Below are 24,325 nucleotides of genomic sequence, written 5' to 3' on the forward strand. Positions count from 1 at the left end.
AGCTTTTGAATTTTTCCAATGGCCCAGCATCCCCTCTCCATTGAGTAATCACAAGCACCTCCACTCCAGACATACTGGAGACAAATTTGTTCACCCAGGCTTTTAGATTCAGGGGTTCTCAACCTTGGGTACCCAGACGTTGGTGGACTTCTACTCCCATAATCCCGAGCCATAATGGCCAAATGCCATTGTTGTTGGAGGTTATGGGAGTTTAACTGAGGGACCCAAGGTTAAGAACCCCTAATATTCAATGTTTGCAAAAGATTCCAAATTTAATTATTTTAATGCTTATATTATTTTCATTCTAAACTGCCCAGAGATGCAAGTTTTGGGCAGTATAGAAGTCTGATAGATAGACAGACAGACAGACAGATAGACAGACTTGAAACCCCTTTACTAACTGCTGGTCCGGGAAACTGCGCATAAAGAATGTAGCGGTCCTTGAAACTCTGCACGAAGAATTTAGCGGTCCTTGACTCCAAAAAGTTTGAGACACACTGGCTTAGATGACTTGAACAAGGGATGAGAGTTGTTCATGGAGAAGAAGACTATCCAAGGCTATGGAACCTCCTATTGTCACTAAATAGTGGTCGCTGGGTAAACATCCACGAGAGAGAGCTGTTGCCTTCCTGCCCTGCTTCTGAGTTTGCTGGGAAACACCTGGTTGGTCACTGTGGGAAGGAAGGTTCTGGACTTGGTGGGCCTTTTGTCCAGCAGGGCACTCTTGTGTTCTTGGGGTGAACCCAATGGCCATTTCCAATGGAACAGAATGAGTGGTTAGTTCCTACAATGCACGGCATTGCTTCATGCTGCAGGTGAATCATGGCAGTTTTGCATGCTCCCCTATGAGGAAAAGCCCTAGGCCACTTGTTTTATGGTTAAACAAGTCACACTAATAGCAATAAAAATGAAATGTGGGTTTTTGTATGCAGGAAGGTATGCAAGGAAGTCTACCAAAATCTGAGTGAGGCATTGTTGAGGGAAATGGTTTTTGAGGGCCAGTTTTTACTCAAAGCAACATGATCATAGGAGGCGGGTGTGTGTTTGTGTGTGTGTGTGTGTGTCACATATCTGGTTCTTTGTTGGTCCAATTCATGTAAAGCTTACTAGCCTAGCCTAAAACTTACCTCAGGTTAAAAGTTTTAAAAAAGTGATTAATTGTACCATTAAGCTAAGATGCTATCTCAAACAGCTTACACTAGGAATATGCAGAGATGTTCAGTATATGTTTAAATGAATAAGGAACTGATGCTACACACCCCAAAATAAGCCTTGGGCTACCTCAAACCATCCCCACCCACCCCAATGAAGACTAGAAGACTCTCCTCTACAAGATGCAATAGCATAGTGTCTGTTGCAGTGGTTCCTTTCTGCACAGGCCCACCCTCCCTGCCACTAGAATGTCCAGACATTCTAGACAGCTGCCACCCTGAGATGAGAGAGCTTTTCTTAACTTGGCTGAGTCATCTATATGGGTTCAAAAATTAACATGTGCTCACATTATTCCTGTTGAGCATGTGCAGTATCAACTGCTAATCTGACATAACAACAGAGGTGACACAAACCTTGCATCCTGCAATTTATATCATAGTCCACGTACCATGATTTTTTGGATCTGCCCAAAGTATGTTTTCATTTGCATCATGTTTTTATCTGTGCAAAGTACACGTCTGCCTTTGGCTTGGTTCACACATACATGAACCCTGTCTTGTCAGCATTTTCTGTTCTGGCAAAGAGCTAAATAGAAACACCACATTTGAAAGTGCAACCATTTTAATCAGAACCAGTTCCCCATCCCAGGACCAATGAAACTTGGAGAGATGCTTTCTAATGACACCAGACACATTCAGCAGAAAGGCATCTAGCTGAGTGAGTGAGGTAGATGTATGTAAGACCCAACCTATACAGACTTGTAAAGTAGTGTGTGTGTGTGTGTGTGTGTGGCAGGGGTGGAGGACATGGTGGGTGGAGAGTGGGAGTTCCTGTGTGGGAAATAGCATGAGTGACAATAATGATGACAATTTATTACTTGAAGCACTCTTCAGTGTACAAAATGGAGGGCAATTATTTTCTAAGTTATTTTCTTAAATTATTTTCTAAGTTATTTGCACTCTAGTTATGGAATGGGGAAACCAGTAGGTTTGCTGCCTGAATAAAGATGTGGCTCCATTGTCTTTCTAAGTGCATAGGGGGAATTATGGCACACAGCTGATCGAATCTTCAAAGTATTTGTTCTGGAATAGGCCCACTGACTTCCTTGGAGGCCCTTTGGAGATAATAACTGTAAGTTAAGCAACTGCATACAAAAACTGGAAGGTATTTCTAAGTCAAGCATTATGCCTCTGATGAAGCAGATTGTTGCTATCTTTCTGAAATTTGCCCGAAGCAGAAAGACTACCCAATGGTATCCTTGACTAAACATGATGCACCCTAAGTTCCAGTGAAGGGCAAGTTCTGAGGTATGAGGACCTGAGGTTTGTGGGGCCTTCCCATGCTATGTTTAGCAGCATGGCTCCTCCCTGCATCATTTGGCAACCTCGAGACTGCAATAATGCAGTGGCTCCATTCTATTGGAGCATTGCCCCAGTTTCTGGGATAGTGCTCCTTCCTTTAGACTCCTTTCTTTGTGACCACAGCCTTCTCATATTACTGAGCATCCTGGAAAGGAATCCTATTTCAGCAGCTCCCTTGCCAGTAAAAGGAGCATGCCAATGGCTCTACTTGTGGCTGTTTCACACATGCGATTTGCTTGCAGCTGCTGTGCTCATGTGTGGACGACTCACCCAGAGTAGAGTGGCTAATTTCTAAACAGAAAAGTTTGTGGTGGGGAACTGAGCAGGCCCAGGAGTCTTGCCTTCTTACCCAGAAACCGGGCAACCTTCTCTCCAGTGTAGGAGCCGGTGTGGACACCTGGCATGTTGTTTTCTTTGGTAGAATACAGGAGGGGTTTACCATTGCCATCTCCCTCCACAGTGTGAGATGATGCCTTTCAGCACCTTCCTATATCGCTGCTGCTGGACATAGGTGTACCAGTGGGGATCCAAACCGGCAACCTCTCTTGCTTGATAGTCAAGCATTTCCCCACTGAGCCATTCGGTGGCTATACGTTGTGATTACTGGTTCAGAAAACGCTCTGCAGATGCTCAAAAAGGCAACTCTCTTAGATATATAGTCTTCTTTTGGGAGTTCCATTCCTGCATCCTTGCTCTCCAATACCAACTTTCTTCCTGGGCAAAAAAAGCAATGGGAGTGGGGGATCCCACACAGAACGGTGGTGGAGCCGAACGGTTAATGCCCCCTTCCCGCGACTCCATGGTCCCAATCCGGATTGCCCCCTCTAACCACAGTTGACGAAAGGAAACCAAAGTCCATCAAAGTTATGGCATACTTTATGGCATATAAACGTCTGGAATAGTTTGGCCCAATGGCCCTGACCCTTATATATGCATTCAGTACTTGAGTTTAGTCAAGTCTCCCGATAAAATTTCCATTTTAACAAGCCACAAATATAATGACACGGAGGACCCTAATAGACAGAAAAGAGAAGCAAGGGCCAATCACCAAAACACTGCATAGCCATCCAGACAATATCAAGGATGTCACGAAAGAGCAAACTAAGCGGGAGTTGTGCAGACGCATTCCACGCATATTTACTCGGAAGTTCCACTGTATATCCCACTGGGATTCATTCCCAAGTCATTCCTCTGCAGCCTGGTGATTGGCAGTGTTGCTCACAGGTTGGTTGGTTGATTGATTGATTAAGTGCCATCAAGTCGGTGTCTAGCGACCACATAGATTCTCTCCAGTATGGTCTGTCTTCAACTTGGCATTTAAGGTCTCTCAGTGGTGCATTCATTGCTGCCGTAATCGAGTCCATCCAACTTGCTGCTGGTCGTCCTCTTCTTCTCTTTCCTTCAACTTTCCCCAGCATTATGGACTTCTCAAGGGAGCTGGATTTTTGCATAAGGTGTCCGAAGTATGATAGTTTGAGCCTGGTCCTTTGGGCCTCGAGTGAAAATTCTGGATTGATTTGTTCACAGGTAGGTCCCAATTAATCCAATGGGCTTCTCTAGTAAGCACGCTTCCTTCTGAAACCTTCAGATTTCCTTCAAGGCAAACATTTCCCCATTTCCATCAATAATTCTTGAACTCCTCCCAACAACATTTGGGCTTCCTTAAACTGTCACTTTTGGGTTTGGTAACTCCAAAGGGAGTGGGGAAGGAAATAGACCCCCCCCCCCAGGAAACAGTTTCCCTTGGCATTCCTTTTGGAACAAAAGCCTAGCAGGTGTAAAGTAAACAATCCCCTCAATGTCAGTGGATCCAGACCAGTTTTATTGGAAGGGATGAGGCATCTGATATCTTGCTTCTTTAGCTTCTGATTAAAGCGGCTGTCTGGTAGGAGCTAAGAATAGGAATACGATTAATATTTATATACCGCTTTTCAACAAAAGTTCCCAAAGTGGTGTGTGTGTGTGTGTGTGTGTGTGTGTGTGTGTGTGTGTGTGTGTAGGAATGCTGTGCCGGGGATGGATTGAGCCAGTTGCTCTCCCCCTGCTAAATAAAGAGAATCACCACTTTTAAAAGGTGCCTTTTTGCTCAGTTAGCATCATAGCAGGAGTAACTGAGAATGTGAACTGGGGTGTCTGCAACTCAAATCTAACCTCAGGAACCACATTCACTAGGACTGCAATTCTGTGCACAGTGGGGGAGTAAACTCCATTTAACACAATGGGGTGTACTTCTGAGTAACCTACACTCATAAGGAGGCCTTAAGAGAACCATTGTTCTTTCCTAGCCAGCCCCTCCCCTCTTGTGAAATCTTACATCAGGGTTTCTTAACCTTGGGCCCCCAGATGTTGATTGACTACAACTCCCATCATCCCCAGCCACAATGGACATGGCTGGGGATGATGGGAGTTGTAGCCCATCAACATCTGGGGGCCAAAGGTTAAGAAACCCTGTCTTACATGACTGTTGTATATAGGGCACATAATCCATGCCATCTTCTTGGGATACTCAAATGCGGTGTGCATATGGGGTGTTACTGCTATTTGATCACAGCAAGGTTCCTAGTAGTGGGAGTCCAAGTGAAAGAGATTTTATACCCTGGAGCACAATGAACATGCGAGTCAGAATACTCCTGGATGATTTCGCTAGAGTTGGCATGAACGATAGGCTGAGTAAGCGGAAAGATCTCTAAACTATCAATAAAAATAAGACCCGGCTTACAAAATCTTAAAGTACACTTTTAAATTAATTTTCAACGTGACAATAGCTCTCTGTCTCGTCATGTGAATGTGCATATCTGTGACAGTAACTCAGTACACAACTCCAGAAATTGTGGGTACGAATGTTAACTTCACATAAAACGTTTCACATAAACTTCACAATTCACATAAACTTTGCAAATGAGCGGCGGCCGCCCCCCTGCCCCCCCCCCTTATTTGTGACTGTGCGGTTTCCAGTATCTAGGAATGACTCAGTAAACTGGACTGCATTATTTCAGTGTCTAGAGCTTCAGCCGGGAACACTGTAGCAGCACTGGTGCGAGTAGATCGTTATGCATCAACATAATAAACTGCAGAGTCACAAATGATGGCCTGAGAAGTCTGGACCAAGGGCGAAATCCTGATCCATTAAATTCAGTGGGATCGCTATTAGCTCTAATGGGAGCCGGATCGCAGCCAAAGTGAATTAAAGTCAGTTGGAGGAGGATAGTTTTGTTGAGGTTGCAGCGTATATTTCTTACTGTTGTTTCCTCGTCTTCTCTCGAAGTATTGGAGACATGGCGAATTGAATTCCATATTGCACACCAAAGGAAAATAAGTAGGAAGGGTCTGGTTGGTTGGTTACTTCTTCTGCCCCTTGTATTGGTTTCGGGTGCGGCGTGGAGTGAGCCAGTTCGAGCTGGACAAGCTGATTCCTATGTAGAAGGGCCAATCGTTTCTACCGCGTTGCAGAGTTGAGTTGATTGACTTAGCCCTGCCAGGAGGATGCTGTTATCCAGGGGTGTAGCTATAACGGAACAAGGTGGGACAAATGTCCCTGGGCCCCGGAGAGAGAGGAGCGCTCGCTGAGTGGGTGACACACCACTCTCCCCTGTCCGCTCCCCCAATTCACTGGCATCCTGCCTCTAGTTCCCGATCGGAGGACGCACCTTGAAGTGAGACATGTCCTCCTCTCCAGGACTGAGGACGGGAGGAGTGCCAGGCAAGGTCCCTTCCTCCTCCTCCTCTTCCTCGTCCTCCTCCTCTCCTTCTGACTGGCTGGCTAGAGCTAGTGTTGGTGCTAGTGTTGGATATATAAGGAGATTATGGTATTAAAAATGTATCTTGAGTCAGAGCAATACAGCGCATGCAAGTGTCTGTGTATGGGGAGTATGTGATATTATTTGCATCGGAGGGTGGGAAAGGGCATAGCGAGATCATTTTGTTCTTCGCCATGTGCTTACTGTCCTTCTGAAGCAAAGACACGCGGTGCGGGGAGCAGGAGGAGGAGAAGGCGGCAGAGCGGGGCAGGAGCCCGGCTGCACTCTTCGTCGTCCCAGGCTCCATTCCAGCCTTGCAGCGCCCCTGTTAGCATCAGTCAATGCTCTGCGAGTTATCCTCATCACCACGCTTATCTCTGATGTTTTTAAATGCTTCAAAAGACTGGGCCTCTCACTGGGCCGTCTGACAGCCCTAGTCGCCCCCGCCTCTCCCTTTCTGGTGAAGTCGTCTGCCGGGGCTTACACTCAATCAAGGTTGGTCTTCAAGGAACCACAAGACATTTTCCCTTTCCCCCTCAAAGACGTTTCCTCTCCTGTTTTGTAAGCTTGTCTGAGGTCACAAACACCTCAGAAGCAGCCCAGTTCTGGAGCAGGGCATTTGGACTCGGGTCCCCACCCTCCAGGGAGGGACACCAGTTACTCTGTCCACTACTAGACCACTTTGCCTCCTTAAGGAGTTTTAGTGTTGCCCTGGCCAGCGCAGCCCATTCCTTCATTCTGGATTGAAATCAATTTAATTTAATAATTAACGGGCTCTCATTTAAGAGGCCACAAGCAAAGCACAAAAACGATTTTTAAACCTCCTTGAAAACAGGACCTGGGGGGTTTACTCTCGTCCTTCAAAGCTACTGTAAAGGTAAAGTGTGCTGTCGAGTCGGTGTGGACGCCTGGAGACCACAGAGCCCTGTGGTTGTCTTTGGTAGAATACAGAGAGCCAGCATAGCAGTGGTTAGAGTGTTGGACTAAGACGGGAAGACGAGAGTTCAAATCCCCCTTCAGCCATGAAACTCACTGGGTGACTCTGGGCCAGTCATGTATCTCTCAGCCTAACCTACCTCACAGGGTTGTTGTGAGGCTAAAAATAAGCATGTACACTGCTCTGAGCTCCTCAGAGGAAGAGCGGGATATAAACCTAAAAAATAATTTTAAAAATGCTGTAAGTGCACTGAGCAGAACACGCAAATAACTGACTGTGGGTGGAGATCTGAATATGCCACACTGCATACAAGACTGCGCGTGCATTAGACATAACAGGCAAACAATTCAGCACAGAAGTAATGATGTCCGAATTTTCTCACACTGAATAACTTATGCCATGAAAGGGAGCTAATATGAGATGAATTTATGAAACTGCCTGTCACACCAATCTGGCCCAGTACCGACAGCAGCTTTCTCGGGTCCCAGGCCAAGGTCTTTCCCATCATCACCTGCTAGATCTGAATCTTTAACTGGAGATGCCAGGGATTCTTGTTAATCTGCATGCATCCCTAGCAGTCGCCGACTGCTTCCGTTTAGAAATAGTAACCCCATCGTTTGCCAGCTTCGGTGGGTGGCGGGGACCACGGGAGAGGGCTGTGTTGGTTTCATGCCCCGCTTGTAGGCATCCGGCTGGCCACTGATGGAAACAGGGTGCTGGTCTAGATCGACCAGGGTGGCCGATCCTATGCAGGTTACTCTGTGACAAATTTGATTTTGTTCAGTGGGGCTGACTCTCAGATAGGGATGCAGATCCGCTCCCCACAACTCCCCCAAGCATTTGTGGAGTTCAATGTTCCCTGTAAGAGGAATTCCCAGATGTTGTTGACTACAACTCCCATAATCCCCAGCCAAAGGCCATTGCAGCTGGGGATTCTGAGAGTTGTAGTCAACAGCACCGCTGGGAAACTCTCTTACAGGGAACACCAGTGGAGTTCCTCCCGCATTTTACAGAACTCACCACCACCACCAAACCTAATAATAACCCATAATTTCAGTCCCTAGACATATTTTTCTCCCAGTGTCTTTCCTCCCTCCTCAAAAACAAACAAACAAAAAACAAACAAACAGAAAAACAAAACAAAACAAAAAACCCCACACACCTGAAGCGAGGAGATGCTCCTCGGGCTTTCTCTCTGCCTGCACCCCTGTTCCAAGTACGTGTGTATCGTCTGATCCGGCAGGGCTCTCTAGATGAGTTTATCGCAGCTGAATGGCTGGCCTCCCGCAAGTCACCATGATTAGGGTCAACGTCCCTCCCCGGGTTCCTCCTCCCCTGAAGATAAAACCCTAGGTGCACCTCTGCCTACATCACCTTAAGTGGTACAGAGGGGAAATGCTTGACTAACAAGCGAAGATTCGAATTCCCGCCGGTACTATATCGGGCAGCAGCAATATAGGAAGATGCTGAAAGGCATCATTTCATACTGCGAGGGAGATGGCAATGGTAACCCCCTCCTGTATTCTACCAAAGAAAACCACAGGGCTCTATGGTCGCCAGGAGTTGAAATCGACTTTGACGGCACACTTTACAAACCCCGGCGAAGTCCAGGGGTAAGAGTGCCTCTGTTTGTAGGATGCTCCTACAAACCTCTTCGGAGCAGGCGAAGAAACCAAAGGAGCATACTCAGAGTGCCTTTTCCTATTCTCTGAATCAACCCAGTGGTTTGGGCAGAATCCATTCCCACTGGATTTAATTAAGCTGCCCGTTTTGTTCTTTGGTGAGATCGTTGTCTTGCCCCCGCGGGTTAGCACATGCTACAGGCTCGCCTCAAGATGTGAAACTCTGGATGGCATTTGGGCGTGGAGGCATTTTAGACTGAACAACACCATATACTTTAGGTAATGGGTAAGTAAGCGTGGAAGCAAGAGGCAGAAAAAGAGCGAGCAAGAGCGAACTAGTGGATGTCAAGAAACAAAACATAACAGAGGCAGGGTTCATTAGATAGGCCACTGGCCACACAATCGTGAGTAGGTTGTTTGTGAGCAGGTTACTCTCTGAGCAGATTATTTTTAACAATGTGTGTGTGTGTGTGTGTGTGTGTGTGAGAGAGAGAGAGAGAGAGAGAGAGAGAGAGAGAGAGAGAGAGAGAGAGACGGTGCTTCTGGACATGTGCAGAGCGCCTAACATCAAAGACGTGGAGAAGAGACTCCATGTCCTCGGGAGGGATGACCAAGCAGGCTTGAGGCCTGGCGTCTCTTCTTGTACCGAGGAAACCTCGCTTTGGTGCAGTTAAGTGGCTGCAAGGAGATAGCTGACGCAGGGCTGAGCAGTGACTCAGGAAACACCTGGATCGAATCTGGCCTCTATTATACATGTTATCGATCTTAGGCAAGCTATTGTCTCCCAGTCCCTATCTGCGACATGGGGCTAAGAGAATACTTACAGTGTCGTTGTGGGGATTCTAAGCAGTATATAGACAGCGCTTTGAATACTTGCGAAAGTGCGTGGGGGGTCGCGGGCAGCAATGCGCATTGGGGCAGCTGCTGGACAACATTCATTCGTTGATCCCGATTGCAGACGGTGCCCGTCTCGGGCTGCCTGCCTTCGACTCTTTGACAAACAATAGGCCATAGAAGGGAGGGCTAATTATTTCTCTGAATCAACCAGCTCCGGGGCGAAGCCTTACTCAGGGCTTATTCCCTCGCTGCAATTACGTGAATCATATACTGATTCGTCAGATACGGGAGTTCCACTGTAACAACTGGGAGAGAAGAGGCTGCTTTCTGGAACTGTAGGCTTTCGACTCAAAGATGATCCAGATTTGACTTGATGGAAGTTTGTAAGAACGATCTCTTTAAGATCTCTCAGATCCTCCTTTGATCGATGGACTCCCCCCCCCCCCCCAACTTATATATATTTTATGAGGCTCCAGTAAAAACTAGAGGGAAAATTAAAGTATTCAGGAGGACAGTTTTCAAGAACTGTATTCTGGCTGATCAGGAAGAAAATTCAATTCAGTGCCACAAAGATCTTCCAAGGACCACTTGCACCGTGGACCCCAGGTTAAAAACCCTTGCTCTGAACAATCTGCTGCGGAGTGGGGAAGAGAGAGGGGAAAGGGCGACGAAGACGGAAGTGGTCGGAGGAAGCTGCCTTATGCGGAGTCAGATCTTTGGCCCATCCCGCTTTGCAGAGTCTGCTTTGGCTGGCGGTGGCTCTCCAGGGCTTCGGGCAGGGATTTTTCCCAGCCTTGCATGGAGATGCCAGCAGGTGCTCTCCCACTGAGCTATGGCCCTTCCCTGAGTGGGTGCAGCTGGCTTCATGTCACTCGGGAATAAAGATCAGCCAGTGGGGAGATTACCTAGAGCAGGGACACCCAGATGAAAGATTACCCAGAGTCAGGACTTTACCCAGAGCAGGGACACCAGGGTGGCCAGCATCTCACTGGTTCTTCAGCTAAGCGATTCACAAGGCTGTGGCATGTGCTGTGTGCTCTGTGTTATATGCTGTCTCAAGCTCTTCAGAGGAAGGGTGTGATGAAAAGAAAGAAGTAGTGATGGTGATTTGTTAGGGTGGTCCCTCAGTTTCTGAGAGGCAGGCACACTTTTCTGAACTAAGCTGGAGACATTCTTTATTTTTACAGCAGTTTATTTGTAAAGTGTTTAAGCAGTGATGTGGTTGCAAATTCAGAAGTGCAGAAGGCGCTCTCCACAACAGCCCCCATGGCCATGCCCATCCCAACAGCCAGAGAAGCCGAGAAGTAGGAGCGCTCGCTCCGTTGCTGCCTCCACCACACCCCTGAGTGTAAGAATCACCAGAAGAACACATCCCTTAGTTTCTACCTGAGCTGGAAGGCAGCAAGCACAGAGCAGTGACTTGGGCAGAGATGTAATGGGCAGCCTCCTCTGAGAGAATGTAATCCAACCACATCCAGTACAGAAATGTGGCAGAAGCACTTGCTGGTTGGAAGGAGACAAGGCCAGAGTCATAAGAAATCATACAGAGAAGCATTTTGCAACCGCCTCTGTAAGTTGGTACATTGGTACATGGACCACAGAGGAAATTTTAATTATTTAAACTGATGCATTTCTCATGACACTCTCACCGTTCTTTCAAGACATCCAGTTTGGGAATGGCAGGATAAGGATTGTGAGCATAAACTGAATGACTTAGCAGATAAAAGTGGAGAGTGAAAGAAGGGAGGGTGGGAGAAAGATGGCACCATGGAGGTTGCTTGCTTATTGCACACTTGTACTTTCCCCTTCCTCCAAAGAGTGAGCTCAGGATGGTATCCATTCCATTTTATTCTCACAAGAACCCTGAAAGATAGACTTCACCCATATGTACTCTCCTGTACCCTCACACCATCGTTCTGAGAAGCAGCAGGCATCCACCAGGAGCAAAGCCTTTCTTGTGGTGGCCCCAACCCATTGGAACACTTTCCCCACAGAAGTCCATTTGAGCCTTACATTCTCACTCCTTTAGGTGTCATATCACATCATGGTCTGGCTGTTTTGCTGTGCTTTTGTGGGATGATGGGGATGTTGTAGCTGTGCTAGTTTCCCATTCCTTTTGTTGTTTTTCTTATTCCCCGATCTGTTGTTTTTCTTAAACATATTATTACCACAATGCTATGCTTCATTGTTATCATTTGTGAGCTGCCTTAGGTTGCCTAGCAAGGAAGGGGGCAGAACTATCAGTTTAAATAAAACGAATGAAATAAATGGCAATACCTAAGGCAATCGAGGGAGCTTCGTGGTTGGTAGTGTGTGGGACTGGGATGACCCCAGTCTACACCACACGGGCAATTCTGCCATGAAGTAGTGGCTAGATATTACTCAGGAGCGGTAGAGAGTGAAGATGGAAATGGAGGGAACAATGGCAGGGAACCTTTTGTTCAAGTCTGCACAGCTTCTGACCTGCCAAGACAAATTGTTTAATATTATTATTTATTTATTCAATTTATATACCGCCCTTCCAAAAATGGCTCAGGGCGTTTTACATCAAAACTGAATAAATAAAACATAATAAAATAAATAAATAAATAAATAAATAAATAAATAAATAAAATAATAATAAATTAAAAACAATTAAAATCAATTAACAGTTAAAATCAAAACTATAAAAACAGCAAAAAACCAATTAGCAGGTAAAACATTTAAACATTTAAAAACCCAGGAGAAACAGGCTGAACATTTACAACAGTTTAAAAATCCTGAAAGACTAGGGTGCTTTCCAGACTAGACCCTGCAACGGGGTCACGACACATCTCTGAAGTGTGCTTCCACGCTTCCTGTGTCGTGACACTGCAGTCCCTACGAAAGCGGATGCCTTGTTTCAAATTTAATAGCTGCGACTTAGTGCTGCAATGTCATTTATCTGGCATAAAAAAGGTGTTGTTTTTTCAGGTGGTTAGTTTTCAGGAGACTGCTCCCCCTTCAGGTTTTATGTTTTGAAAGAGATTTGCCTGAATGGAGCCTTTTGCCGCTTTTGAGTGGCTAATCTGGAAAGCATTCAGACCAAACAGGTAGGTTTTAAGGCAGCCCACTTCCCATGTGGAGGGTGACCAGGGGCTTAATCAGCCTCCTCTTTTTATTGCCTCCCAGAGGAGGAGGCACCAAACTGCTAGCTGGCCACAAAGCATACCTGTTGTAGGTGGGTAAGTCAGAAGTTGATATTATCCATACAGCTTGTGCTGCTCTAGTGTAAAGCAAGGGAATTGAAACAATAAGCTGAGATCGGGGTGCACAACTCAAATGCCCCAGTGGGCTGGAACCAACTGTGCCTTGATGTATATGGGGGGCTGAGGTCAATTTTCAGCACATTAATTGTTGCATAAAAATCAAGTATTAAATATGTGAATGAAAGGGAGGGGCCTGAGGGTTGGAGGCAGGGGGTAAGGTGAAGTGCAAGAAGGATGCAATCATCAGTGGTCTCTGGCCTGAGGGTGGGGGAGAGCTGGTCTCAAGCAGCCAACTACATTGAGCCACGGCTGTTTGTCAAGAGCCAGTTCTTCCCGGCTCTTATTGTGGCCACAGGATATTCCTACCTGCAGGCCAGAAGAAGAAAAAGGTCCTGTAGGCCGAATCCAGTCCCTGGGTCTTATGTTGTGTGGGCCTGGCTTAGATGGTCTAGCTCCACGGTAGAAAGCAGATGGCAACCACAGATGACTAGAGGCAAGGCAGATGACCACTAGAGCAGGGCAGTGCCACAACATGAACAAACAGCAGGCTCAAGACAGCGGAAGCCTAGAGGTTTACGCCATTTGTTTGCTTGATTTTAAATCTTTGTCTGTTCCCCGCTTCATTTCTACAACTTCCAGGGTGGATTACAAAAGCAAAAAAACCTTTAAGCAGAAATTAAAATTACAGACCACTCACATATCAAGCCATAGATTTTGTTAAAAAAGAAGAGCAGTGAAAGAGTAAAGCTAGCAATATAATAAATTGATCAGCATTATTATAATCAGCTTGGTGGCAGATTGCCTGGCTTGGCAATCTGGTGGTACTAAAAGGTCAAGGTTCGGTGCCAGGAAGAGCCTCCCGAAAGCAGGAGTTTGCAACCTGTGGTATGCCAGATGTTGCTGAACTTCAACTCCCTACAATAAATTGTAGCTGGGGGTGATGGGAGTTGTAGTTCAGCAACATCTGGAGTACCAGAGGTTGGAAACCCCTGCTCTAGGGAGAGCATTCCACATGTGGGTTGCCACAACTGAAAAGACCCTCCCTCTGGTCATCATCTGCCTAACTTTTGATGGCAGAGGGACCCAAAGGAAGGCCTCAGAATATGATTTTAGCATTCAGACAGGCTCATGTGGGAGAAGGTGATCCTTCTGGATTTTGCTATCCATTCAACTCCAGGCAGTGGCTGAAGGGTAGATTTTGCGTATTTAATGAATTTGATGAATCATAACTCCACACCACTATTGATGTGGGGTAGTAAAGATCATTACTGGTAATTTTCCCAGATTATGCTGTTTGTGTTGGGGTCTCCTCTGTTCTGTAGATCAAGGGTCAAGGGCTAGAAGTGTATTTTGACATACCATATTTTCGAAAGCTGCTTTCTCACAGGGTGTGTGTTTGTGCACATGTGTGTGCATGCATGATGAGAAACAATGCTTTCTTGGTTCAGTGGGATGATGCAGAGAGGTGGGCACATTGCTGATGTGTATCAGATGAGACCCATAGGCTACCCTCCCTGACCCATAAGCACATTCAAATCCCAGGGAATTAAAAACTGTAAAACACTGTAAAATGTAGTTTTAAAAAGCCAAGGACAACCAAACACAGCTCACTTGAAAAGTGTCCTTATCCAAGGACTTTTAATTATTTGGATATAGGATTTATTTTGCCCCTAGGGTGGGTGGGTGGGGGACAGACACATCAGTGGTTCTACCCATGGGATGAAAGACAATATTGAAATGCAAAGTATGATGATGATTGCTCTTCCTTTCTTTTTTATATGCTAGGTGTTACAACATTTCAGAGCCATAAATGCTCCTGACTGCATCAAAAGAAAGTTACAAGGAGAAACCAACAATTATTGTGGAGAAAAACAGCTCAATCAGAGGAAGCAGAAAGCCAGCAAGTTCACTTTTCCTCCTGTCATTTCTCTCTGGTATGTTCCTCTGTCCATCCCACCAAGAAACCCTCCACCTTCCCTTCAAATAAATTACCAGCCAAACAGTTAAATACTTTACTGGTAGCCTTTAAGAGCAGCCTGTCCTCTCAATCCCTAATGCTTTGCTATCTGGCAAAGGTGTTTTTAAACAGTGGACACTAACTGTATTGATTTTTTATGAACTTGGAGATGAATGATAAACCTAGATAGCTGTAGTGATTTATGACCTCTGCTGCTATACCAGGAATTTTCTTTCATGGAGTGCGGGACTGATATTTAATCATAGTGAACCAATGTCTTTTTTTGCGTCTCTCACAAGAACAGTAATGATAATAGTAATTGTAATAATAATAATAATAATAATAATAATAATGATGATGATGATAATAAATAGCAATACTGATATTAATTAATTAATAAGCTGATATGCTGCCAATGCAATGTGCATAATAACTCCTCAACCCTCAACAAAAAGACCCTTTATTGCTCAAGAAGAAAAACTAAACGTTGGTATACATGAATTAACGTACCATCACTGAATATGTTACTTTATCGAGGAATGTAAGTGAGAGCAAAGTAACATAAAATGCCTACAAATGAAATTATCTTACTTTGGCTGCCGCCCAGCACATCTTTATTTATTCCCCCCTCATACCCCTCAATATATTTACTCCAAAACCAACTTTTATCTGGGCTTAATACGTAAGAGTCTGCCTGCCTGTTCTCAAGGTTCCACCACCACCATGCACCCAAGATGGGCTGTGCAGATAAAAGGGCAGACTCGGTTCTTTGGATTCCCATGGAGTTTTATGGGATAAAGTAGAAAGCCAATAGTCTGGGACACAACTGAAAGGGGGCCCAACCTGCCCCTCACCCTGGACTGGGCAAAGAGAAGGTTCAGGTCCCATGCCATTGGTGTTGTCCATGCATGTCCTCCTTCCCATTGTTCCTAAAGTATAAGTAAATGGCAACACTCCTGTAAGGAATGAACCCTGCACCACCCATAACAAAGAGTGGCCATAGGGATCGGATGAGGGCATGCAATGTGTGAACAGAGCACACAGAGATGCATCACATGCTCAAGGGACTTGCCCTCCCTCTAATCATGCCCCTCCACCCCAGTTGTCATAGCAGGCATTTCACAGAATGCACCCAACTGCACATGAGCAGCCAGTGACAGAAGTCCTCCCCTCGGACTCAGTCTGCGTGGAAGGGGAATGGATGCAAGAGGGTTTGAGCTCACAACACTGCAGGATAGGCCATATACCACCAAGCTCACCGGTTCAAGGAGTGAACTAATAGCATGTCAGACTTGACAATAGATACTGCTGGCCTCAATTTTCCTGAACTTAGGAATCAGGTGATGAGGGAGAACCAATCCCCCTTTACATACTGCTATATAGCTCCAAGGCATGCTTCTCTCCCTCTGTCTGGGCTGCTCTGTCACAGAAGAAACATAGGAACATAGGACGCTGCCATATACTGAGTCAGACCTCTATCTAGCTCAGTATTGTTTGTCTCCCATAGTCACTTCCGTATGGTTTGGTTGCCCACCCACCCCACATATATCCTGCATTGCCAAGAGGAGGGTGATTTTTGGCTTTTAACTTCGCATGTACTCCACATCTAGTGGTTTTCTCTCCTCAAGCCAGCTGAAACTTCCCTGTCCATGGCTGGCTGATAAATTCTGATGCTGCAGAAACTCAGGTACTGAGCACCTGGCGGCATGGTGGTAGCTGCTCTGCTTCCTTGGTCTTCAGCCCACTGCGAGGTGTTGGCCTAACAAGTACTTGTTTAGCCTTTAGCATATAATTATCCCATATACTCCCTAGCAAAGGCTGCAAACAATCCACTTCCCCTGGAATGGGCTTCTCCCTCAGGAAGAACTGCTACCATGGCCTCTGAGTGGCCATCTGGTGAAGCACCCATGGACCTGGTCTCTATGGAAAGGACAAGTTTATTTGAATTCCTATTTCTAGAACCGTGAAGTGATACTTCATGAGGGTTATTCATTTTGAAAGGCCAAATTCAGTACACTTTGGGAGGGGAAAAGGGAGGGGGAAGAAGACCTGAGAATGAAAGCCAACCAATGGCCAGTATGGAATAGTGGTTAGAATACTGGGCCAGGGCTGAGGAAGCTTGAGCTCCTATCTCAATTCGACCATAAAAGTGATTGGATAGATTTGGGTCACTTGTTATCTAAGACTGAATAGGCTGCCTCACAGATTGTTGTAAGGATAAGGTTGGGCAGAGGGAGGAAACCATGTAACCCACCCTGATCTGCTTGGAGGAAGGTGGAGGAATCGAAAAGGAAAGATAAAATCAAATGCTCTGAAATTTTCTTAAAATATGTATTGCAGCTATTACCTTTCTGTTCCTCCAAGGAGCTCAGGATAGTATGGATAGTGTTGTGCTATATACAGAAATGGAATTGTTCATAAATCTGAAATTCAGTAGAACTTCAGACTTCAAGTTTCAGGTTTGGAATGTCAAACATTTTCAAGCTTTGCCTTTGCAAATGTTTGAGCAATACTTAAAATACTTTGTGGAATGCAGAACTTTTTTTAAAAAAGCGAGACCTTAACACCGCTTGCTGAATTTGACAGCAGTGATATTAAGTTATCAGCAGCATACCACATTCAATCTTTTAGTTTTACATTTAAGGCCTAATCCAATCTAGGTTGAACGCAGTGTCCATGCATGGAGAATTCTCATAGGCTCAGTAAAGCCCTGTTTCCCTGGTTCCTGTACTTACACATGCAGGCAGGCAATGCAACAGCAGCTAATAGGAAGTCTCTGCACATACCCTCTTTGTGCCTTCTGGGGTCCATATTCCCTCTAACAGGGATTCCCAGATGTTGTTGACTACAACTTCCAGAATCCCCAGCCAAAGGCCACTGTAGCTAGGGATGTTGGGAGTTGTAGTCAACAACATCTGGGAATCCCTGTTAGAAGGAACAGTGCCTGGGGTACAAGTAACATGTACTGAGGTGAGGAGGAGTGCTAGATGGGGATGTGGGAAATGAATAGAGACTCCCCATTCCCCCAACATCACCTAATGGCTCAGTAGGGAAATGACTTGATTATCAAGCCAGAAGTTGCTGGCTTGAATCCCCACTGGTATGTTCCCCAGACTATGGGAAACACCTCTATCGGGCAGCAGCGATATAGGAAGATACTGAAAGGCATCATCTCATACTGCACAGGAGGAGGCAATGGTAAACCCCTCCTGTATTCTACCAAAGACAACCACAGGGCTCTGTGGTCGTGAGGAGTTGACACCGACTCGACAGCACACTTTACCTTTACCTATTCCCCCAACAGCCTATGAATACATATAGTGTGGGGAAAAGATGGAAAACAGCTCTGCTGAGGCTCTTTGCTAACAGAGCAAAGAGACACATTTTAAAAGTGGTGATTCTTTTTATAGAGCAGGGGGAGAGCAGCTGGCCCTATCCATCTCCAGCACAGCATCCCTCCAGTGGCTGTTGCTGATGTCTTTTTTAGATTTTCTTTTTTAGATTGTGAGCCCTTTGGGTTAGGGAGCCATTTTTATTTATTTAGTTATTTATATCTATGTAAACTGCTTTGAAAACTTTTGTTGAAAAGTGGTATATAAATATTCCTCGTATTTGTATTCTATGGAAATTTCCATGCATAAGCACTGTGCCGGCAGTAGCTTGGATTGTATCATTTTCTCCTCTCACCCAGCAAAATCTATACATCCAAAAGCATTCCAAACTGGAGATGTTGTAAGAACAATGCAAATCTGGAGATGCTACATTTGAATTTTTCTAAGCAAATTTTGAGCTCAGAAAATTTGCTTCTGATTTCCTCTAGATTAGTTTCTGCTCTAGTTGGAGTGTTTCTAAGCTGTCTTGAAACATTTTATCCACGCATGGGGTTCAATGAGATTTAAGTAAATGAAATCCCGGATGTGACTCTAAAGAAAGACAAAAGAAAAAGTGGATCTTACAGGAGCTGAATACACAGTTGTCATATAGTGTTGATTGTTCTTGGGGAGATGAGGGTTTGTTTGAAAATCCCTTCTCAGACATCTTGGTCTATGTATTGGAATTCAGTTAATATCCCATTGTTATATATTTGTGTTCTGCATTTGTATGGAGCAGGGGTGTAGCTAGGGGAGAGAAGGCCCGTGTTCATCCCTCTCTCTGGCGGACCCCAGAGTGAGGGAGATAATGGAGAAAATAGGAAGGGGTGGGGCAGGAGGGCCCTCAGCAGCTGGGGGCCCGTGTTCTTTGAACCCTTTCACTCAATTACAGCTACGCCCCTGGTATGGAGCAAAAGGAAACTCATCCTTCATGGAGGAGTTCTGATTTCATAGGCCTCTCTGTCCCTCCCCACCCCGCTCTAATGGCTAGAGATCTGTGAGAGAAAATTGTTGAATGCCTCCAGGAATACGATGATGTGGTAGAATCTTTGTTATATATGTCTCACCCAGCTTTGCACGTCAGTGGCCTAAGAGATTATTCTAGGCATGAAGAAGCCCTCATTATTTCTTAATGTTCAGTGTCTTGATTACAGGTTGGATAATTACAGCTGCGCTGTTTGCAGCTGGAACGTTTGGTGGGTCAGATTTTCTGAAGCTATAGTTTGTCTCCGTTTTCTGAAAACAGGACAGGAATGGTGTGTGTGTGTGCTCTTAGTGACTCACTAGACCTTTTTTCCCCCTTCAAAGAACATAAATCACATTCGAGATTCATAAATCAATCCTTTCCCAAGCGCCATAGCCCACAAATGCTGGGGACTGATGATTGAGAAGACTGTGCTTCATAGACAAAATGCAAGTTAGGGAGAATGCTTTTTAAAACAAAACAAAACAAAACAAAACAAAACAAAGCAAAAAGATTAAATTTAAGGGAAGGCTTGATTATTTAAAAGCACCTCACTAGTAAAATAGAAACAGGGTACAGGGACAGATGTTAAAAGGAGAGAGCTTCGTAAACCCCGCCAGCACTCATCACACTTACAATGAAAACCATTCCCATAATGTACTAAAACATTCCACCATTTGTCTGATATTGTTTAATGCCTTCTTTTTAAAAAGCCACAAACTTGTGCCTGGAAAACCCAGCTATTCCACTAGAAGATGAGCAGCAGCAACAGTGGCTGCTTACAAATCTGCTTTGGAGATTCTGTTTTGGTGGCTCTCTGAGATGGTTTCAAAATCTCACCATTGCTTCTTAAGCCAGGGAATGATTGGGTGCTTACCATGTGGAGTCCTTTGCATCACTGAACCTGGCCCCTGCAAATGTCTGTCTCTGACTCTGTTCGCCATCTGCAGCCTTAAAAATAAACAGGGACTTTAATTCGGTAGGTGCTTTCCAAACATTCATCACTGGTTCCCATCACAGTATCTTTTCCTCTCCTTCTTTTGAAAAGTGGTTTCAAAAATTTAAAATCTTTTAAAATTTAAAAAACTAATTTTAGGCAAAGTGGCATGAACACCAACAGGATGACAGGGATCACATTATTATTATTTCTTGTTTACACTGTCAGACAAGTGTTATTGACTGGTTTGTTTTATCCAGACATCGAGTCCTTCCCAAGGACCTGGGCTGGCTGAATTTTATCATCAATATTGTTGTTGTTATTATTACAGATATTTTCGCAAAATATAGGCTGTTCCCAGTAAAGCTGCTTTTTGTAATTGGCTGATGGTGATTTCTGCGGCCCCTATGGTGTTGAGGTGCTCTTCAAGGTGTTTTGGATTAGGGATTCTCAACGTTGGGTCCTCAGATGTTGTTGTTCAATTTCCATAATTCCCAGCCCCAGTGGCCTTTGGTTGGGGTTTATGAGAGTTGAAGTCCAAGAATATCTGGAGGCCCAACGTTGAGAATCCCTGTTTTGGATGATGATGATGATGATGATTCACTATTGACTTACAGTTTATGTCTACATGTGCATGCACATACACACTAAATACACAACTATATTAAACTAGTCTATAAGTTTAATATTTTATAACACTAACCATCTAATATAAAATACGAGCTGTGTCAATGGCAAATATCTAATCATTTTTAAAGGATCAGAATTGTGCCCTTTTACAGGTATGTTAGCAATATCCAAGCAGCTTTTAAAACTCCATGAATTAATCACCATGACTTCTGTAGGCAGCTGCCTTATATCCAGTCAGACCCTTGGTCCATCTAGCATAGTATTCTCTACACTGACAGGCAGTGGCTCTCCAAGGTTTCAGGCAGGAGTCTTTCCCAACCATACCTGAAGATGCCAGGTGAGTGAAACTGGGACATTCTGCATGTGAGCAAATGCTCTACCACGGAGCTATGGCCCTGAAGGTGAATACCTTACAGCAGACAGCACTCCCCATGTAGTCACCCATTCAAATACAAACCAAGGCAAACCTTGCTTAGCAAAGGGGGCCATTCATGTTTGCTACTGCAAGACTGGATCTCTCATTCTGACATAATGAAGAACCAAATGAAGTGGAAGTGAATTTGCAACCGACATTCAAAATATGTATTTTGTATGCATACACATAGTCACACTTTGACATGTGACTAGCTAAGCACTCATCTGTCCAAAAGGCCACACAAGTGTGGTATCAAACCTCCCCTGCATTTTTACAGAGAGGTCATTCACACAATCAAAAAATGTGTTCTACCCGGGTTTGGGAGCTATGTCTTCTCCCAATTTTTGGTTGCATGGAAGCAAGGTAGGAGGAAAACCTGGTAGCTTTTCCTTCTACCTTGCTTTCACACAACCAAAAATTGGGAGCATACACAGCTCCCAAACCCAGGTAGAACACAGTTTTTGACTGTGTGAATGACCTCAGACTGTCATTCTTTCTCCTCAATTCTTTCCCCAACTTTGGATTATTGATCTGCTCTGATGTCACAGGGCAATTTTTCACTTGATCTTTTCTACTCAGATAATAGTTAGGTATAGTACACAAGGACCTCTATAATTGTGAAGGGCACATACAAATAGCAACAGAAGTGTAAGGTGGCACAACCCATTCCTGATTACTTTTTAAAGTTCTCTTAAGAAGAAAACATGACTATCTCTAGATGTTGGTTGCCCATCTCCAGAACTGATGGAGCTGCTGTATATTTTGTCCTTGGGTATCTATGCTCAGTATAAAGTGAAAGTGAGAGGCAGCTCATGCAGATTTATCACAGCTCCCCAAGCTGCCATTGGCTTTCCTGTTCATATGTTATTAAAAGGTTATATATGTCTGCTGTAAAGTATGCTGTCTGCTGTAAGGTATTCCCCTTAGGGGATGTGGCTGTAACTCAATGGTAGAGCATTTGCTCGCATACAGAAGGTTCCAGGTTGAATCCCTGGCATCTCCAGGTAGGGCTGGGAAAGACTCCTGCCTCAGTCTTGGCCTAGGGCACTTGAGATAGTGTAAAGTGTGCTGTCAAGTCAATTTCTACTCCTGGCGCCCACAGAGCCCAGTGGCTGTCTATGGTAGAATACAGGAGGGGTTTACCATTGCCTCCTCCTGCACAGTATGAGATGATGATGCCTTTCAGCATCTTCCTATATCGCTGCTGCCCGATATAGTAGCAGTGGGGATTCGAACAGGCAGCCTTCTGCTTGTTAGTCAAGCATTTCCCCGCTGTGCCATTAGGTGGCCCTGGGATAGTGTAGGGCAAGAAATTCCAGAGACCTTAGAATTTGAATTCTGAGGTTTGTAAGCAAACAATGTGAAACTTAAGACTCACCCCCGCCCAACCATCTTTCTATGACAATACATCATGGATTTCTAAACAACACTTAATTCATCACAGATTTGCAGAAAAAATATGTGATGGAGTTCTTCCTGGACTGTACTACTTCAGAATGCAAGCACTCATCATGTTTGAATATTCCTCTGTGCTGAAAGAACAAATACCTGCATATGGAAAACTAGCATTCCAGGGATTTTAGTCTAGTATTCCACCTGTGCAGGGTTATTTTATCCATCCATCCATCCATCCCGATATGTAGCCTCCTCCTGTAGTCTGAAATGGTACATACCTGGAAGAATGCTACAATATTCAATTTTTTGCACACAAAATGCTTTTTCTGCACAGCTCAGATATGGGATTAGCAAAATGGGAACAATCTGAGCAATTAAGAGATGTTGTGGGGGGAGGCAAAGGGAAGATGGGAGAACTTAAGGGTTGTCAGCCATATGGGGAAATAATATGGGGAAATTCCCCAAATATGGGGAAATAAGCCATAATGTGACAAGTGTAAATGGTGAAGGGTGGAGACATAGGGGTATAGAAGAAATAGGGCCTGATTTCACCACCACTATGATTACTATTATTAGTAGGAATGATAATGCTGCCCACTAAACATGGATTTCTGGAAGCCTACAATGACTAAATGCCACTGAAATCAATGAAACAAGTTAGCCATGATTAACTTAAATCCCATTAGTTCCAACAGGATTTAGTCAGAACTAACTTAGTCTGAATGCTGCCCATTAAAAGTAACAATCATGAATACAATAAAAATAAAGTTAAGGTTTCTTGCACTATAAAAAACCTCTATAAAACTGTCAACACTATTCATAAAATCAATTAAATATCAATTAAATGCCTTGGTTTAAAAAATGCTGTAGATTTCCTAACTCTCAGGACTGGCAGGCCTCCTTTGGGGTTGGGTCCATAGCTCAGTGGTAGAACTCCTTCAGAAGGTCCCATGCCCAGTCCTTGGCATCTCCAGGTAGGACTGGGAAAGGCTCCTGTCTGGTAGGGGTGTGCCGAACCGGTTTGAATGGTTCAAACTTGAATCAAACCAGCCTCAATTAGAGGGTGAGGATTTACAAGCCAAGGGGAATCCAGCCTTTAAAAGGCTTCTAAGGGTGGCTAGTGGGGCATGGCAAGAGGGCACGTTACTGGTGCCGGCTCCTCTAAACCCCGGTGCACCCCTCAGCAGCGTGGCCCATGTGGTGGCAGCACGGTCCATGCTGTTGCGGGGAGCACTGCGGTTTAGAGCCACCACTGGTAACGTGCCCTCTTGCCGCCCACCCCGCACGCCCCAGGCATCCTTAGAAGCCTTTTAAAGGCAGGATTCCCCTTGGCTTGTAAAGGGGAATCCTCACCCGATTCCCCTTCACCAGTATAGCCTATCAAACTGGGCCAAACAGATTCTACCTTTTTCAGTTGAAAGAGTCAGCTCATCAGTGGTTTGACTGACTGAACCGGTTCACGGACCAGCGGATCGGTTCGAATTCAGTTTGAATTCAAACCGAACTGTAAAAAATGGTTCAATGAACACCAGTGTTCCCTCTGTTCCCAGATGTTGTTGACTAGGGATGTGCACGAACCTTTTTCAGCTTTCTATTCTTAGAACGCCAAACAGGTTCAGAACCCCCGCGTTTGAAATGGTTCGAATGCAGGGGCAGGGGTGGCTTTAAAGATGGGGGAGGGTACACTTAGGGACCCCTCCCCCCCTGTGCTTCCCCCTCTGGTACTCTGGGTTTAAATAGTCTAGCAGGGCAGCAACGTACTGCCTTGCCGCCCTGTTGTTTC

The 24,325-nt window shown here is 45.0% G+C and overlaps 2 long non-coding RNA genes across 2 annotated transcripts in view; one reads left to right on the forward strand and one right to left on the reverse strand.

Annotated features, from left to right (window-relative positions):
• The window catches only part of LOC128346191 (uncharacterized), a 35,730-nt gene that overhangs the window by 4,524 nt on the left and 6,881 nt on the right, over nucleotides 1-24,325 (forward strand). The window contains exon 2 of the long non-coding RNA XR_008316832.1: nucleotides 14,659-14,807. This is a non-coding gene — a long non-coding RNA (uncharacterized LOC128346191). The remainder of the gene's footprint in view (nucleotides 1-14,658; nucleotides 14,808-24,325) is intronic.
• Nucleotides 10,965-24,016, reverse strand: LOC128346193 (uncharacterized). Its single transcript, XR_008316835.1, has 4 exons — nucleotides 23,948-24,016; nucleotides 20,043-20,116; nucleotides 13,240-13,505; nucleotides 10,965-12,109 (listed from the first exon to the last, which is right to left on the reverse strand). It is a non-coding gene; the product is annotated as an uncharacterized LOC128346193 (long non-coding RNA).

This window comes from Hemicordylus capensis, chromosome 2 (genome assembly GCF_027244095.1).
Source record: "Hemicordylus capensis ecotype Gifberg chromosome 2, rHemCap1.1.pri, whole genome shotgun sequence".
Classification (NCBI taxonomy): domain Eukaryota; kingdom Metazoa; phylum Chordata; class Lepidosauria; order Squamata; family Cordylidae; genus Hemicordylus; species Hemicordylus capensis.